Source organism: Anguilla rostrata, chromosome 6, assembly GCF_018555375.3.
Source record: "Anguilla rostrata isolate EN2019 chromosome 6, ASM1855537v3, whole genome shotgun sequence".
Classification (NCBI taxonomy): Eukaryota; Metazoa; Chordata; class Actinopteri; order Anguilliformes; family Anguillidae; genus Anguilla; species Anguilla rostrata.
Genome location: NC_057938.1, coordinates 56,816,206 through 56,829,381, shown reverse-complemented (window position 1 = coordinate 56,829,381; position 13,176 = coordinate 56,816,206). Strand labels below are relative to the sequence as shown.

At 44.6% G+C, this 13,176-nt stretch overlaps 1 long non-coding RNA gene across 9 annotated transcripts in view; it reads right to left on the bottom strand.

Annotated features, from left to right (window-relative positions):
* Positions 1 to 13,176, bottom strand: part of LOC135257755 (uncharacterized) — a 109,357-nt gene that overhangs the window by 45,577 nt on the left and 50,604 nt on the right. For all 9 annotated transcript variants that reach the window (XR_010330734.1, XR_010330730.1, XR_010330729.1 and 6 more), the window contains exon 2: positions 7,596 to 7,694. This is a non-coding gene — a long non-coding RNA (uncharacterized LOC135257755). The remainder of the gene's footprint in view (positions 1 to 7,595; positions 7,695 to 13,176) is intronic.

Sequence of the window (13,176 nt, the reverse complement as noted above, 5' to 3'; positions counted from 1 at the left end):
TTCCCGTTTCGCGTATCTATTAGGATATTTAATACACATTAGCTTTAAAATGCGCCGGCCTACCTTTACAACTGATGGCAATAATGTAATTAATTGCACTGGCAATACATTAATGTAAACAGAAAGGATGTGACCTCCGATATCGCCCCACTGATCCATTAGAACATGGCCTGACCTGTCAGTTTATTTCCTGTTCTTGGGGAATATATGAGGAATAATACGGCTTTCAAATGTGCTGCGCGTACAGTGAAGTTCGTTAATAATAATAATAATAATAATAATATTAGTCTTAATTTCATTGCGCTGCTGTTATGTCTCATTACCACTTTTAATCTGGCCCAGTAAACCAGGCTTCCTGTGAAGAAGCCAAATAAAGTCATCGCCGTTGAGAGCAGTGTGTGTACCACTGAGCGCGGCCCGGCTGAGGTCATCAAATGACTGATTCAAAACAATGACCTTTTTTGTGTTATAACCACAACATATCTCACGCTCGGCTACTGCGAATGGCTCTGCGTTGATTTTAATGACCGCCTTCCTGATATAAGATGGGTCATTTGAGAGTTTGCGCTGGGACTGTTTGCAATGGGTCATGCTCACTTCGAGGTCCGCGTTTTAAAAATACACGGACAGACCATTAAACAAATATGAATGAAACGGAGTTTGAGCTCGTAGGTGTGACCTAAAGAAAGACATGTTTTGCGGTGAAGCGGGGCCAGTCAAAGGCGGTATCTGCGCGTCTCTGTGAGTGATACAATCTGAAAGTACAACAGTTTAGGATAAAATAGACAAATTCATCGCCATAAAGATGACTTAGACTTGCCTAATTCGTGTATACACACACACACGCGCGCGCGTCATTTTATTTTTGATTCCATGGCCTATATGTTTGGTTTAGATTAACTTTATTTCGAGGAGACTTTTTCTGCAGATATAGATTTAAATATGGTTTTCGTGCGGGCAAAAAAAGTACTGCTGTGTGTGTGTGTTTGTATCTGTGTTGTTATAGACCGATAGAACGGTTTTTTATTTATTTACACTTTTACTACAAAATTCTGTGAAGATTTCCTAACGTTATGAATAGGCAACAGGCCTGTCTTACGCCCCTACGTTAAAATACAGGGTTCAGCCTCAAAAGACCTTGCAGGGGAAAAAATAAACAGTTCACAAATTGAGCTGGAGTTAGAAACGGTCATTAAAACGAAAGCATGCGATGATCTAAGCATAACACTAATATTATGCATCATTTAGACAGGATAACGATGCCACCTTGTCAGCTCGCGCTACTTTACACAACCCATTTGTTGAATATCGGAATCATAAGAAGTTGATAAATGACAATTTGGACATCCCTTGGCTTCCAAGGCCCTTTCATAAGCACGTTAATGTAATTCCGCCTAAGCCTTTCTCCAAAGAATGTTAGCAGAGAGAATTCTGGCGTCTTCAAGAAAGCAGGGCGCGAGGAGTCGAAATTTATAGTTTGTATACATTCGCTGGCTCCAGATATCAGCGTCGTAATGGATGGGTGTATTTTATGAATCCAGGCTCAGATCTAAGAATCAAAACCCACTCCATTTATGGGGCTCTAATGTCCCGGGCCTAATCCACCGGACAGGCTATAAAATTGGTTGCTAAATGTGCTGTTTTGATAACAGAAATATTTTATCGATTACGGCAATAGCGCGCAATAAACCTCGCGTATAAAATCTCAATATGTTATGACTGCTTGGCGTCTCCTCTCAGACAGCGGCGGGCCCTCTGAAGACCAGCGCGTCGGAGAAAATAAACCGGCTCACACTTTACAATATGCGTCCGCTGCTTCTGAGCTTTTCTACATAATAACTACACCGAATATTTCCATGCATATTTATCAAATTATTACTTCAATTTCCAGTTGCATAATCAATTATTTTAACGGTGGATATTTCAAAAGTGAAGTGTAGCCACAGTATAACAAAGATGATGTTTGGACTTCATGAAAGCATTGGCCATGCTCGTTCCAACTCCATGCCAATCCAACGAAATCACTGGTGAAATATTGGGCTAATATTATATTAAAGGCTACTAACGCAGAATGCTTGCCCAATTAAGCGACATTTAATTTAGAAACGTCATATACTTCCTGATGATGGCCCCTTTTTCGACAATAATGTTTGTAATTTTCAATTGCACGATAAAGTTAGAAGAGCTAGAACAATTTTACATGCATTTTCATTTTATAAATGTACGACCCGCTCTACAGTCTTAGACCACAGATTAATATTTGAGTGCGCAAAAACTATTAACCGATAGCCCGTTCTGATTATTGTCATCGTGGATGAAATTTTAAAATCAGACTATATTTTTAAATGTAATTATTTTTAAACAGCAATGTAACCCGAACTTTAGCCTTCATATTGCATCATTGTCATAGGCTATTTTTTTACCACTTTAATTAGGCTACTCTACGTAGCATTTCATTTTTCACGATTTTCACCTGAAATAAAATGCTTGAAAGCTTTGAATAGAAAAAAAAAAATCTTTTATATTGCACTATTTTCCTCTCCAGTCTACCCATGCTTCAGAAAACCCCTCTGCAAAATCAATCAGAGTCTGTGAGAATAATCACATTTTAAAGGCTATAAATCTTTAGCGCCCAGCCATGTTCTCTCTTTAATGAAACATGTTTATGTGTATAAGCTTTGCTCTCCTGCCTTTTGGTCCATCACGAGTTTTGAGCCTCCGTCGCGTCGGTGAACTCTTTTGAAGGCGCGAGGAGTTTGGACGTGGTCAGGTAAACCGAACGCACAGTCACTGAATTTTTAAAATACTCTTAAACGGTTAAATATATAGGTTGTGGATGCTACAGTACTCCAGTTACGATATCCATTTTATTACCTCACCATTTGTACTCCACCTTCTACTACAACTACTAATTTGCCGGTAACTATAATACACATTTCCTCTCATCCGTTTGAGAAGGGAGTCTCGGCCAGCGATCACGGGAAACCGCTCCACGCATATATTGCTTAAAATACCTTTATCGGGCAGAGGGGAACGTTTGTTTGAGAGGGACTTCACTGAAGACCACCGGTGTTTCCCCGCACTGCGGGGTCTACCTCCCCCCCGTATCCGGAAAGACGAGCAACCCCCCGAGATGCACCGTTTCCCGCTTCGGTTCGCATCTTGATTTTCACTTGACATCACCGCCTTTTACCTGCCGACACAGAATATTTTTTTTCCTATACAAAGGAAAGCTTTGTACATTAAAAAAATACATTAGTTTAAATGAGTCGCTTCGGCCTTACCCTGGCATGCGTAGCCCACTTAAAGAAATTGTTTGATGTTCGGAACATTTTATTCTCTGTCCACAGGGTCGAAGGCACGATTTTTCGCCAAATGAACTGTGGCAGTTCATGCAACAATACGTACTGCTTTAACCCGGTTCACCTGCTAACATATCACAAAAAACTAACTCCACTGTTTCGAAAACTTCTGTGTAAAAAATCCCAGCACGGTTATAAGTCAGATGCGTATGCTATGTATAAACATAGAATAACAATAACAATCCATTGGCCAGCCATAAAACTGCACGTTTTGATTTGTGACCTGTCTCGCACACTTTCATGACCGCGACAGGAGAAAGTCCATCTGGCTGAATCTGAGCTTTGCTCCGCCACTAAACGGAGTGTGGGTCCCTCCTGCGAGCAAGGGCAATAAAGAACAAATCAGACTTGTCGATATCCAAGGTGAGAAATCTAGAATTTTTGCCAGTTACCTGTGATAGAAATTGACTGTACAGAGAAAAAAAAAAAAAAACTACACGGGAAGTAGAACGTGGCCCATATCAACACTATTGGCATATATTGCAAGGTCTGAACAACAAACTTTTCATACAGGTTAAAATTTGTAGGATAATACTAGTCGCTCGCCTGTTCCCCTGACAATTAACCATACAATAAATCACTTTGAGAAATCTGAATAATGCCTGGTCTTGTAAATAATCTGCATTCGTGCTTTCTTCATTACAGACAAAAAGTCCTTTATCATAGGGATTTATATTTTTCCAGTGCAAATTATACGATTTCAATAATAAGTCAGTTCACTTTTTTTCCACCTGAAAACATGGCATGATTAAACGCGTCGCCAAACTACAGTAATCTGCAATAGTTTCCCCCTTTCAAATGCGCTTATTTGTTTCGTCGATGCATTTCAAGCACGTTTTCAAGTCTCGCATATTTATGACCTGTAAATATTATATTCCTTATTTCATTTTCTTTGCTTCCTAAAACCGTAGGGGCAGGCTACTGTGTGGCACCGTCCGCGAGCGCGTAGCCTACGTTCCTACAAAATGACTTGCTCAGGCTTGTGTGACCCCGCTTCCAGATGTTTCATCTCTATTCGCGGTCTCTGTTCCTGATGTTTTGATATATTAGTTTCACATGTTACAAACACAGCTTTTTCCCCGAGACACGCTGCTCAGGTGGCTCGTTTCAGGAATTATCTCCGCTGGTGGGTGGTGTCTGTTTAACCAATTAGGCCGCCGGGCCCACCGGGATTGCCCGCTATATCATGACTCGATCTGGACAAATTTACTGAACGGGATCAAGGTTTTATCCGATTTCGTGCTGCTGTAACGCCATATAAGAAACCGGATCGCCTGGATGTTTTATTCTGCTTTCAATGGGCTGGTATGGGCGACGAAAACAATATTACCAAAAAAATAATAATAATCTGATTTGGCCCAGTCTCCGAAATCGGCCCTATCATTCGCATCCGACTGAGAGCAGTTTTTTTCACCTTTCATAAAAATACCAAGTAAACATCTTAATATTGCCACGTGGGAAAATAACATTTAACACGTGATTGTGTTACGCCGAATTTGGCATAATAATTGGTACTAAATTTTATTCAGCAAAGCTAAATTAATATTTAAACAAATATTAATAACAGACTCTGTGCTATTTATTGTAGTTTATTATTATTATTATTTAAAAAAATTTTTGGGGGGGTTGACAGCTAATTAAAAACATGAATATTGGTGTCTTGTTTGTATATTCAAACTTACGCAAGTTGTGCTTCATAGTTATTTACAATATTAAAACTGATGGGACAGCACTTAGCTTAGATTGCGAAACAGGTGTAGCGCGGTGTTTACTCAAAGACCACAATGTAAGACCGGAGCTGAATTGCTCTCACGTGACTGGCTAATTTGGGCCACTTCACAGCGTATCAAGTGTTTCCACTAATTGCTTCACGGTGTCACTGGTGGTCAAGTGTGTGTGGGTGTGTGCGCGCGTGTACAGAGCGGTGCAACTGTGGACTCAACGCTATTTTAAATCCCCTGTGTGTGAGACCCAAATGTCTTGGGTTACACCAAGTTTACACATACCTGCAATCCGGCAGGTTAAACCCTCAGGCTGTTATTGCATAATTAGAGAAGAAAACTAGGATTGTCTTGCCCAGTCTTTACTGGTGACATTCGAGAAATTTCTTATGAATGGTTAAGTCTTGTATGGTTCGAGTTTTAGTTTCGCCGTAGTACTGTATTGTATTGTGTGAAATAACAGGGACTTGGTTCTAATTCAAAGTCGAACACAAAGCATACAGAAATCATTTTATACGGAAGAATTTTAATGTTGGAGAAATCCTAATTTTCCTTATGACGAAAACGTTTTTATAACAAAATAATGTTTAATATTCTTAACACCAAGTGTTTTAGACTGAGCTTTCAATGACGAGCCGACCATTCTCTTATTTCTGTTGTACTTTCACAGAAGGTCAGACCAAACATTTATAATTTCAACAAAAACAAAGTAAACTACTGAAAATATACACTCAAAGTGAAGGTGAAACCACAAGGTTTTTTTTTTATTGAATCATCCCCTGTAATGTTCCTCTGTAACTCTCTGGATGATGTTCAGATGCTTTTTGATCTGGAGGAAAGTCAAATATCTTTATGGGCCGTAATGCACCGCAGCAGACTGAATAATGCGTGACCTTTCACCAAAGGTCATTTCCTCCTGCAGATTGGGAGCGGTCCAATCCAAACGCAGCGACACTGCAGCATGTGACCTGACGGTCTGCCGTCTGTCTTTATCGGGTGTTCCATCATTAGTTCCCCTCTGCAAACACATGCTGGAGGGATTAGTTCCTCTCCGCATGCACTGACTAGAGGGATGGTAAATTAGCGGTTTATTTAGCCTGAGGCTGGAGAGTAACGTTACTAATAAGGCAAGATGTTCCTCATCTGACTCACACTCCAGTTCATTGTGGGTTTTGGTTTCAGTTTAATAAACGATTAAACAACACATCACTCATCATCTTATCCACACTCATTAATTGCATCAACCCAATAAAACCCTTTCCTTGGAAACTATTTTTAAAAAAAAATAGAAATCAATATCATAGCACACAGCAAAAATATAATTCCTTGAAACGCCCACTCACGAGTTAAAGATAAACCAGAGGACTGATGTGCAAGCTGCGATACTGTAAAGGTATGTTTGGTCTTCCAACCTTGATTTATGAGTCTGTGCCCAAAAGAATGTTTTACAGTAATTATCAATAAAATGAGTAAATACCACAAATATCATTCCATGCAATCATAATAAAAACAAACTTGCCTTAACAGTGAGGAACATCCCAGCTGTGATTAGATGGAATCTTCTAGATTACGTTTTATCACAAAGTCGAGGTTATTCACAGCAAGGATCTTAGCTTATGGCCTGGCTGGAACATAACTCATATAATTTATTAAAGGATGCCTAATGCTTTCTCCTCATGGTGGTGAGGAGGCAGCGTCTTATTTTATAAAAATGTAAATTTAAATGCTCATTGCCCAGCGTATCCACCCCAGGGAAGCTCTTCAACATGGTTCCCATCATGCTTTGCATATCCATGCAATCCCCCAGAAAACGCTTAATAAGTTCCAAGACCAAAGGTGGCTACGCAGTTCAATAAACATTTTAAATGATAGTTATAAAGTAAACGACTGCCTACACATCATCACAAAGAGAACAGCATTGAGCAGCCAACATGCAGTAACTAACCACCCCCCCCCCACCCCCCACCCCCCCTCCCCCCCGTTTGAGACGAGTCTGGCAACCGTGAATAAGGAAAAACTAACCCCATGTGATTTAACAGCCTCCATTTGTGTCATTAATATAAATACATTTTATTCCTGCTGAACATTGGTCCAACTGTGGAATATGTGCACTTTATGTCAGGGGCAGAGACCACATATTTATTCATTTCACAAATCTGAATTACTTTCACCCAAAATTATCACCCCTTTTTTCTCTCTTCCTAAGTGCTCCCTCCCCATCAACAAGCAGGGTGGTTAAAAATGACACCCCCCAGCAATAATTACATCTGCATCTTAAACTACATCTGCAGCCTCAGATTAAACTACATCTGCAGCCTCAGATTAAACTACATCTGCAGTCTCAGATTAAATGTAAAGATCTGTTTCTCTTGGACACCCATACCATAAACCAAGAGACCTTTTCATTCTTCACATTTTTCCTGGTTTTCCTTTTGGTATCCTCCCTTCTCTCCCTCTCTTTCTCTCTCTCTCCCCCCCCCCCCCCCCCTCTCTCTCTCTCTCTCGGAGTTACCTTCTCTGGAATTGCCGTGGTAACCGTGGTGGAGGGGCGGGGCTGCACAGAGCCCTCACCGCAGGCTGGGCCAGCGTTGTCCTTGGAAAGCGCCAGAGCCTGTGTAGGAAACACACCACTTTACTGCTGTCACCACTCAGAGCTCTAAGAGCAGTACAGCACACACTCTGCCCTCTATACAGCACACACACACACACACACACACACTCACTAACCCACACACACACACACACACACACTCTGCCCTCTATACAGCACACACACACACACACACACACACACACACTCACTAACCCACACACACACACACACCACACACTCTGCCCTCTATACAGCACACACACACACACACACACACACACACTCACTAACCCACACACACACACACACTAACCCACACACACACACTCACTAACACACTCACACTCACACACACACTAACCCACACACACACACACACACACACTCACTAACACACTCACACAGGCGCACACACACACTCCCTCACTAACACACTCACACTCACACACTAACGGCAGTAATTGTTTTATAATTTAAAGACTTAAATCCCCTTTAATGTGGCCGTCTAGCAGCCATTTAAAACGCACCCTGACGCTGCAGTGAAATACGGCCTGTTCAGCAGCGCTGCTGAAGCCTGTTAGATAATTATGAATAAGAGCCGCTCGCAGGGACAGGGGAGGTTTGGCTTTTCAGACAGTCACTTCTGAGCATTACTGATTTTACAGCACATTACAGAGATTAAAGCACATTACACATGTGCTCGAGCATTACTCAGTTTAAAACACATTACACAAACGCTCAAGACTTTCTTTTGCAGTGCTCTTGGATTATTCAGAAAAAAACCATACAACCACCAGCCCATTTTCAGAATGTAAAAAAAAAAAAAAGGATTTTTTGAATGAAAGAATATTTCTGTTTCCTTTGTGATGATTGAAATTCCAGACGAGTAACAGAACTAATCTTCATTCAGAAAATCTGCTCTTTTTGTACTGGAAGCATGAAGTAGGACATTAGGCTGAGGGTGCCTCACGGTCTCTGATTATATATGACAGGCTGATTATATATCACGTGTTTGTATAATCTATAACCCATATACAGCACAGAGACTGAAGACTACTGCTCGACTGCTGTCATCATTTCTGATGGAAATTCCAGCCCAATAATGACAGAAAAATAAACACACACGCGCGCACAGGCATGCGTGCACATGCACACACACGTGAATACACACACACACACACACGCATGCGCACACACATGCACATGCGCGCGCACACACATGCACACATACACACACACCACAAACACACTCACACATGCAAGCATATGCGATGTGTGCACACAGATGTGTGTGTGTGCGTGTGCATGTGTGTGTGTGTGTGTGTAAACACACTGGTCGTGCACGTTATTATTGTATAATCTCTGCTGTGGTTGTTTGTGGCTGCCGGTCCGGGCCGTAGGAGCAGCAGCCTCATATCTGTGCAATTACAGAGGACTCCAGTGTAAGTGCCTGGAAAGCGTCCTGCCGTCCTGCCGCTGAGTTATTTCACTTTCCTGCATAATTTGGTGATTTTGGCCCAGGCTTCTCGCAGAAAGGTCCTGCAGCACATGATTTAAATACTTTGATTCATGACACAGTTATTTTCCCCTCTCCTTCTCTCTGAAGAAATGTTGTTTTATGGGGTTTTTTTTCGTTCGCAGGCGTGCGCTGGACGGGAAGCGCACACCGCGGGTTGGCACGGCATTCCCAACCCACTCCAACGCCATTCCCGGGAACGCTTTCTAATCACACGCTCCCAACTGCAGGGCAGGAAGCTTCACAGAGAGACGGCTACGCACTGTACGCACCATAGCGTGCGTCACTGCAGACAGCTACGCACTGTACGCACCATAGCGTGTGTCACTGCAGACGGCTACGCACTGTACGCACCATAGCGTGTGTCACTGCAGACGGCTACGCACTGTACGCACCATAGCGTGCGGTTTGGGGGGATTTGACGCGTGCCCTCCTGGGAGCCCGCTGCTCTTTTACGGGGTGTAAACCGCCACCCCGTAGAGCACCGGAACGGGGGAGGAGGAAACCGACCAGAAAGGCGGTTCGGTCCGAAAACTCGCAAAGACTCTCCGCCCTCCCCCCCCGCGCATGCCATCTCAAACGTGCCATTTTCAGTCCCGTGTGGGATTCCCGCAGAGAGGCGGAGCGACGGGGCGCTGAATCCCCAGTTTTTTCGTGGCGGGGCGAGAGCGCGGCGGCGGCTGAGAGCGGGCGTGGCTCGGGCGCCCCGCGCCGTGTCCCGCTGTAACCCGGAGCGGACGTTTAAAACCCACAGGGGAACACAAACAGCCGGATCGCACAAAAAAACCCAGAGCACTCAAACGAAACATCATAATTTTATGAAGCGCGCCACCACTGTGGTATAAACATATTTCATATATATATATATATGGCCATGGACAACCAAACCCATACAAAAAGTGCTTTAAAAAGTGGTAGAACATAATAATATAAAAATATTGGGGGGGAGGATATTTCACCAAGAGAGGGGGAGAAGTCCACTGGGCAAATGATCTGAGACCCAAGGCACTCACAGAAAAGTAGTACCAAAGGTAAAGAGCCTCAAATTAGCAACAAATACGCACTACAGAAAGTCCATGAACAGCACAGCAGGGCAGCACAGGGCAGCCAGCAAGCCTTCCCCAGGGTCACAGCTTCATTTACCATCTTTTACTTTCCATAATATAACAGCTTCCTCTGCAGTACTGAGAAGAAGCTTCGCACAACTCAAGCGTTAAGTATTTAGTGTTAAACATTTAGGGTTCAGAGTTACTGTAAGTGTTCAGCGTTCTGTGTTCAGCGTTAAGTGTTTCGAGCGTTTTAAGCTGCTCGCAGAGCTCCAGGGGTTCCTCATTTCCGATTTTCTAAGTCATTTGTGGCTCGCTGAGTCATATTTATTGGGGAAGAGGTCAGAAAAGCAGGCTAGAGGCTCAACAACAAATGACAAAACAACTTTTATGCGTTTTCTTCAACCACAAAATGGCAGTTCTCTCATCTGTAGGGGTTGGAAAGCAGCTTTAGTATTTTCTTAAGCCGTTGGTGGGGGGGTTCGAGGGGGGGGGGGGTGTTAGGTGGGTTTGGGGTCAGCAGATGTAATTGGCCTTCTTCAGCGTCTGATTCTGTTTGTGATGGACGCCTGGTGTGAACATTCAAAATGAGAGCCTCATTACACGCAGTAAGAGTGTTACTAACATAGTTCATTCGTGTCCACGAGGGACATAAAAGAAAGTGCACACTGTCAGTGTGAATCTTTATCAGCTGAGCTAATGTTTCAGCAAAGACAGATGTCAGTCTCTAGATTGTACAGTGTGAAACCAAACCAGAAACCTCCCCCCCACAGAAAGGCGCTGCGGTGACGTAGCTGTGAAAGCCGTAGCTGTGAAAGCCGTAGCCATGTTGAACGTGCCATGGGATCTCCGTGTTAGCACCGGAGTGGGGAGGCTCCACTGAGTCAGCTGTGAGGCAGCCATCTTGTTTACGGCGGGGGTCAAAGTTCAGTGGGAGTCCGTGTTCCAGACCACCCGCGGGCCGGCGGCTGAGGCGCATTCCTCATGTTCCCTTATCTGATAACACCCCCTTATCAGCGCCCCAAATTACACGCTACGCCTCGTCAGACACCGCGTGGAACACAGCGGACGCTGTCACATGGGGGGGGGGCACGTACTCAGACTGATAATGAGCGAATCATGAAGGAATTTGTTATTGATTTAGTCATTTATAATGACCATCCCTGGTCTGAAAGACACGCGTGCATAAAAAAGCTAATGAGACATTACTGAACAAACTGGGGAACAAACTGCTGCTCGTCATATTCACATCCCCAAGAGAAAAACTGAAAGGAAAAGTTCACATGAGGACTAATTTGTGGTGTGTGCACGTGTGTGTGCGTGTGTGCGCGGATGTGTGTGTATGTGTATGTGCGTCTGTATGTGTGTGCGTGCGTGCGTGCGTGCATGCTCGTGTGTGTGCGCGTATGTGCGTGTGTGTGTGTGTGTATGCGTGTGTGTGTGTGTATGCGTGTGTGTGTGTGTGTGTGCGCGCGCGTGTGTAGAACCCGGGTCACTAATCAGCACGCCATTTGCAGAGCTACAGTGTGACTCTGTTCAGTTTCACATCCCCCTCTAGGGTTCCCCGAGACGCTGCTGACTGGGGACCTTGAGCACGGAACACTGCAGTGCTGGGGTGTGCACTGCTACCCGTCTCCTGCACTCCTGCCACAGCCCAATATCAAAATCAAGCCCACGACACCACCCCTCGAACCCTGGGACCGAAAGTGCACAGGCACTCTTTAGGCCCGTAGGCCCTGACGCAGAGTACCTGTGTGTGTGTGTGTGTGTGTGCAAGCGTGTGTGTGTGTGTGTGTGTGTGTGTGTGTGACGCAGAGGTACCTGTGTGTGCAAACGCACAGCGAGCCAGCACCATTAGTGTGCAGCCCACGTGCACACAGCAGGGTCAAAGGTCGTTCCCTGGAGGGTTTGTTTGGAGTACGTGACACTCCACAGCTGGCCCAATCATCTGCACACATTTCTCTATAAAACTTTATGAAGCAACACCAGGCACAGCTGCCTTCTTCAAATGAAATGCAGATATTTCCACTGCAAGAGCTCTCCATCTCCATCTGTCTCTGTCCAATTCCACTTCCTCCGTCCATCTCTCTCTCTCTCAGACCATCTCCTCCCTGTCCCCCATCTCCACTTTCTCTGTGCATCTCTATTTTCCCTGAACATCTCCACTTCCTGTGTCCATCTCTCTGTCCATCTCCACTTCTCCCCCCCACCCCCCACCCCCAGAGGTACAGGCTGCATCACAGCCATCTCTTCACACCCCCGCCACATCACCGCTGACACACTCCTCACACACTCCTCACACCCCTCACTTCACATCACCCCTCACACACTCCTCACACACTCCTCACACCCCTCACTTCACACCCCCGCCACATCACCGCTCACACACTCCTCACACGCGTTTGAACTCCAGCTCAGGCATTAATCAGGTGACCGCTACAAGGCTAGGGGTCTCGACCCCCCCCCCCCACTTCCCCCCCAACACCCCAGTCAAGTCCACCTCCACCCAGTCTCCTATCCAGGGGAGCACCACTATGTTAGAGCTCTCTCTCTCAGTCATTCTGCCTCAGTTTCCACTCTCTCTCTCTCTCTCTCTCTGAAATGTTTAAATCTCTGACATTTGCCTCCAGTAAATAAACAGATAAGTAGCAAACAGAAACTCTGAAGGGAACGAGCAGCGCTGTTCACTGTGGTTGCCCATTTCCTCCAGAATAATAATTCCACAGGCTGCCTCTCCCCTCCCCCTCTCAAAATCCTAAAAATGTTTAAACACCAGGGGCCGCACTAAGAGGTGTGTCACACGGTTTTAGGCTGTCAGGAGAAGAGTCCTCCTCCTCCTCCTCACGTCTGTGTGGAATTCCCTCAGTTTATCTCTTCCCGACACGTTTGCAAGTGTTTGCACTACAAACTTCTCACGGTTCTGCTCGTCCTCTCAAAA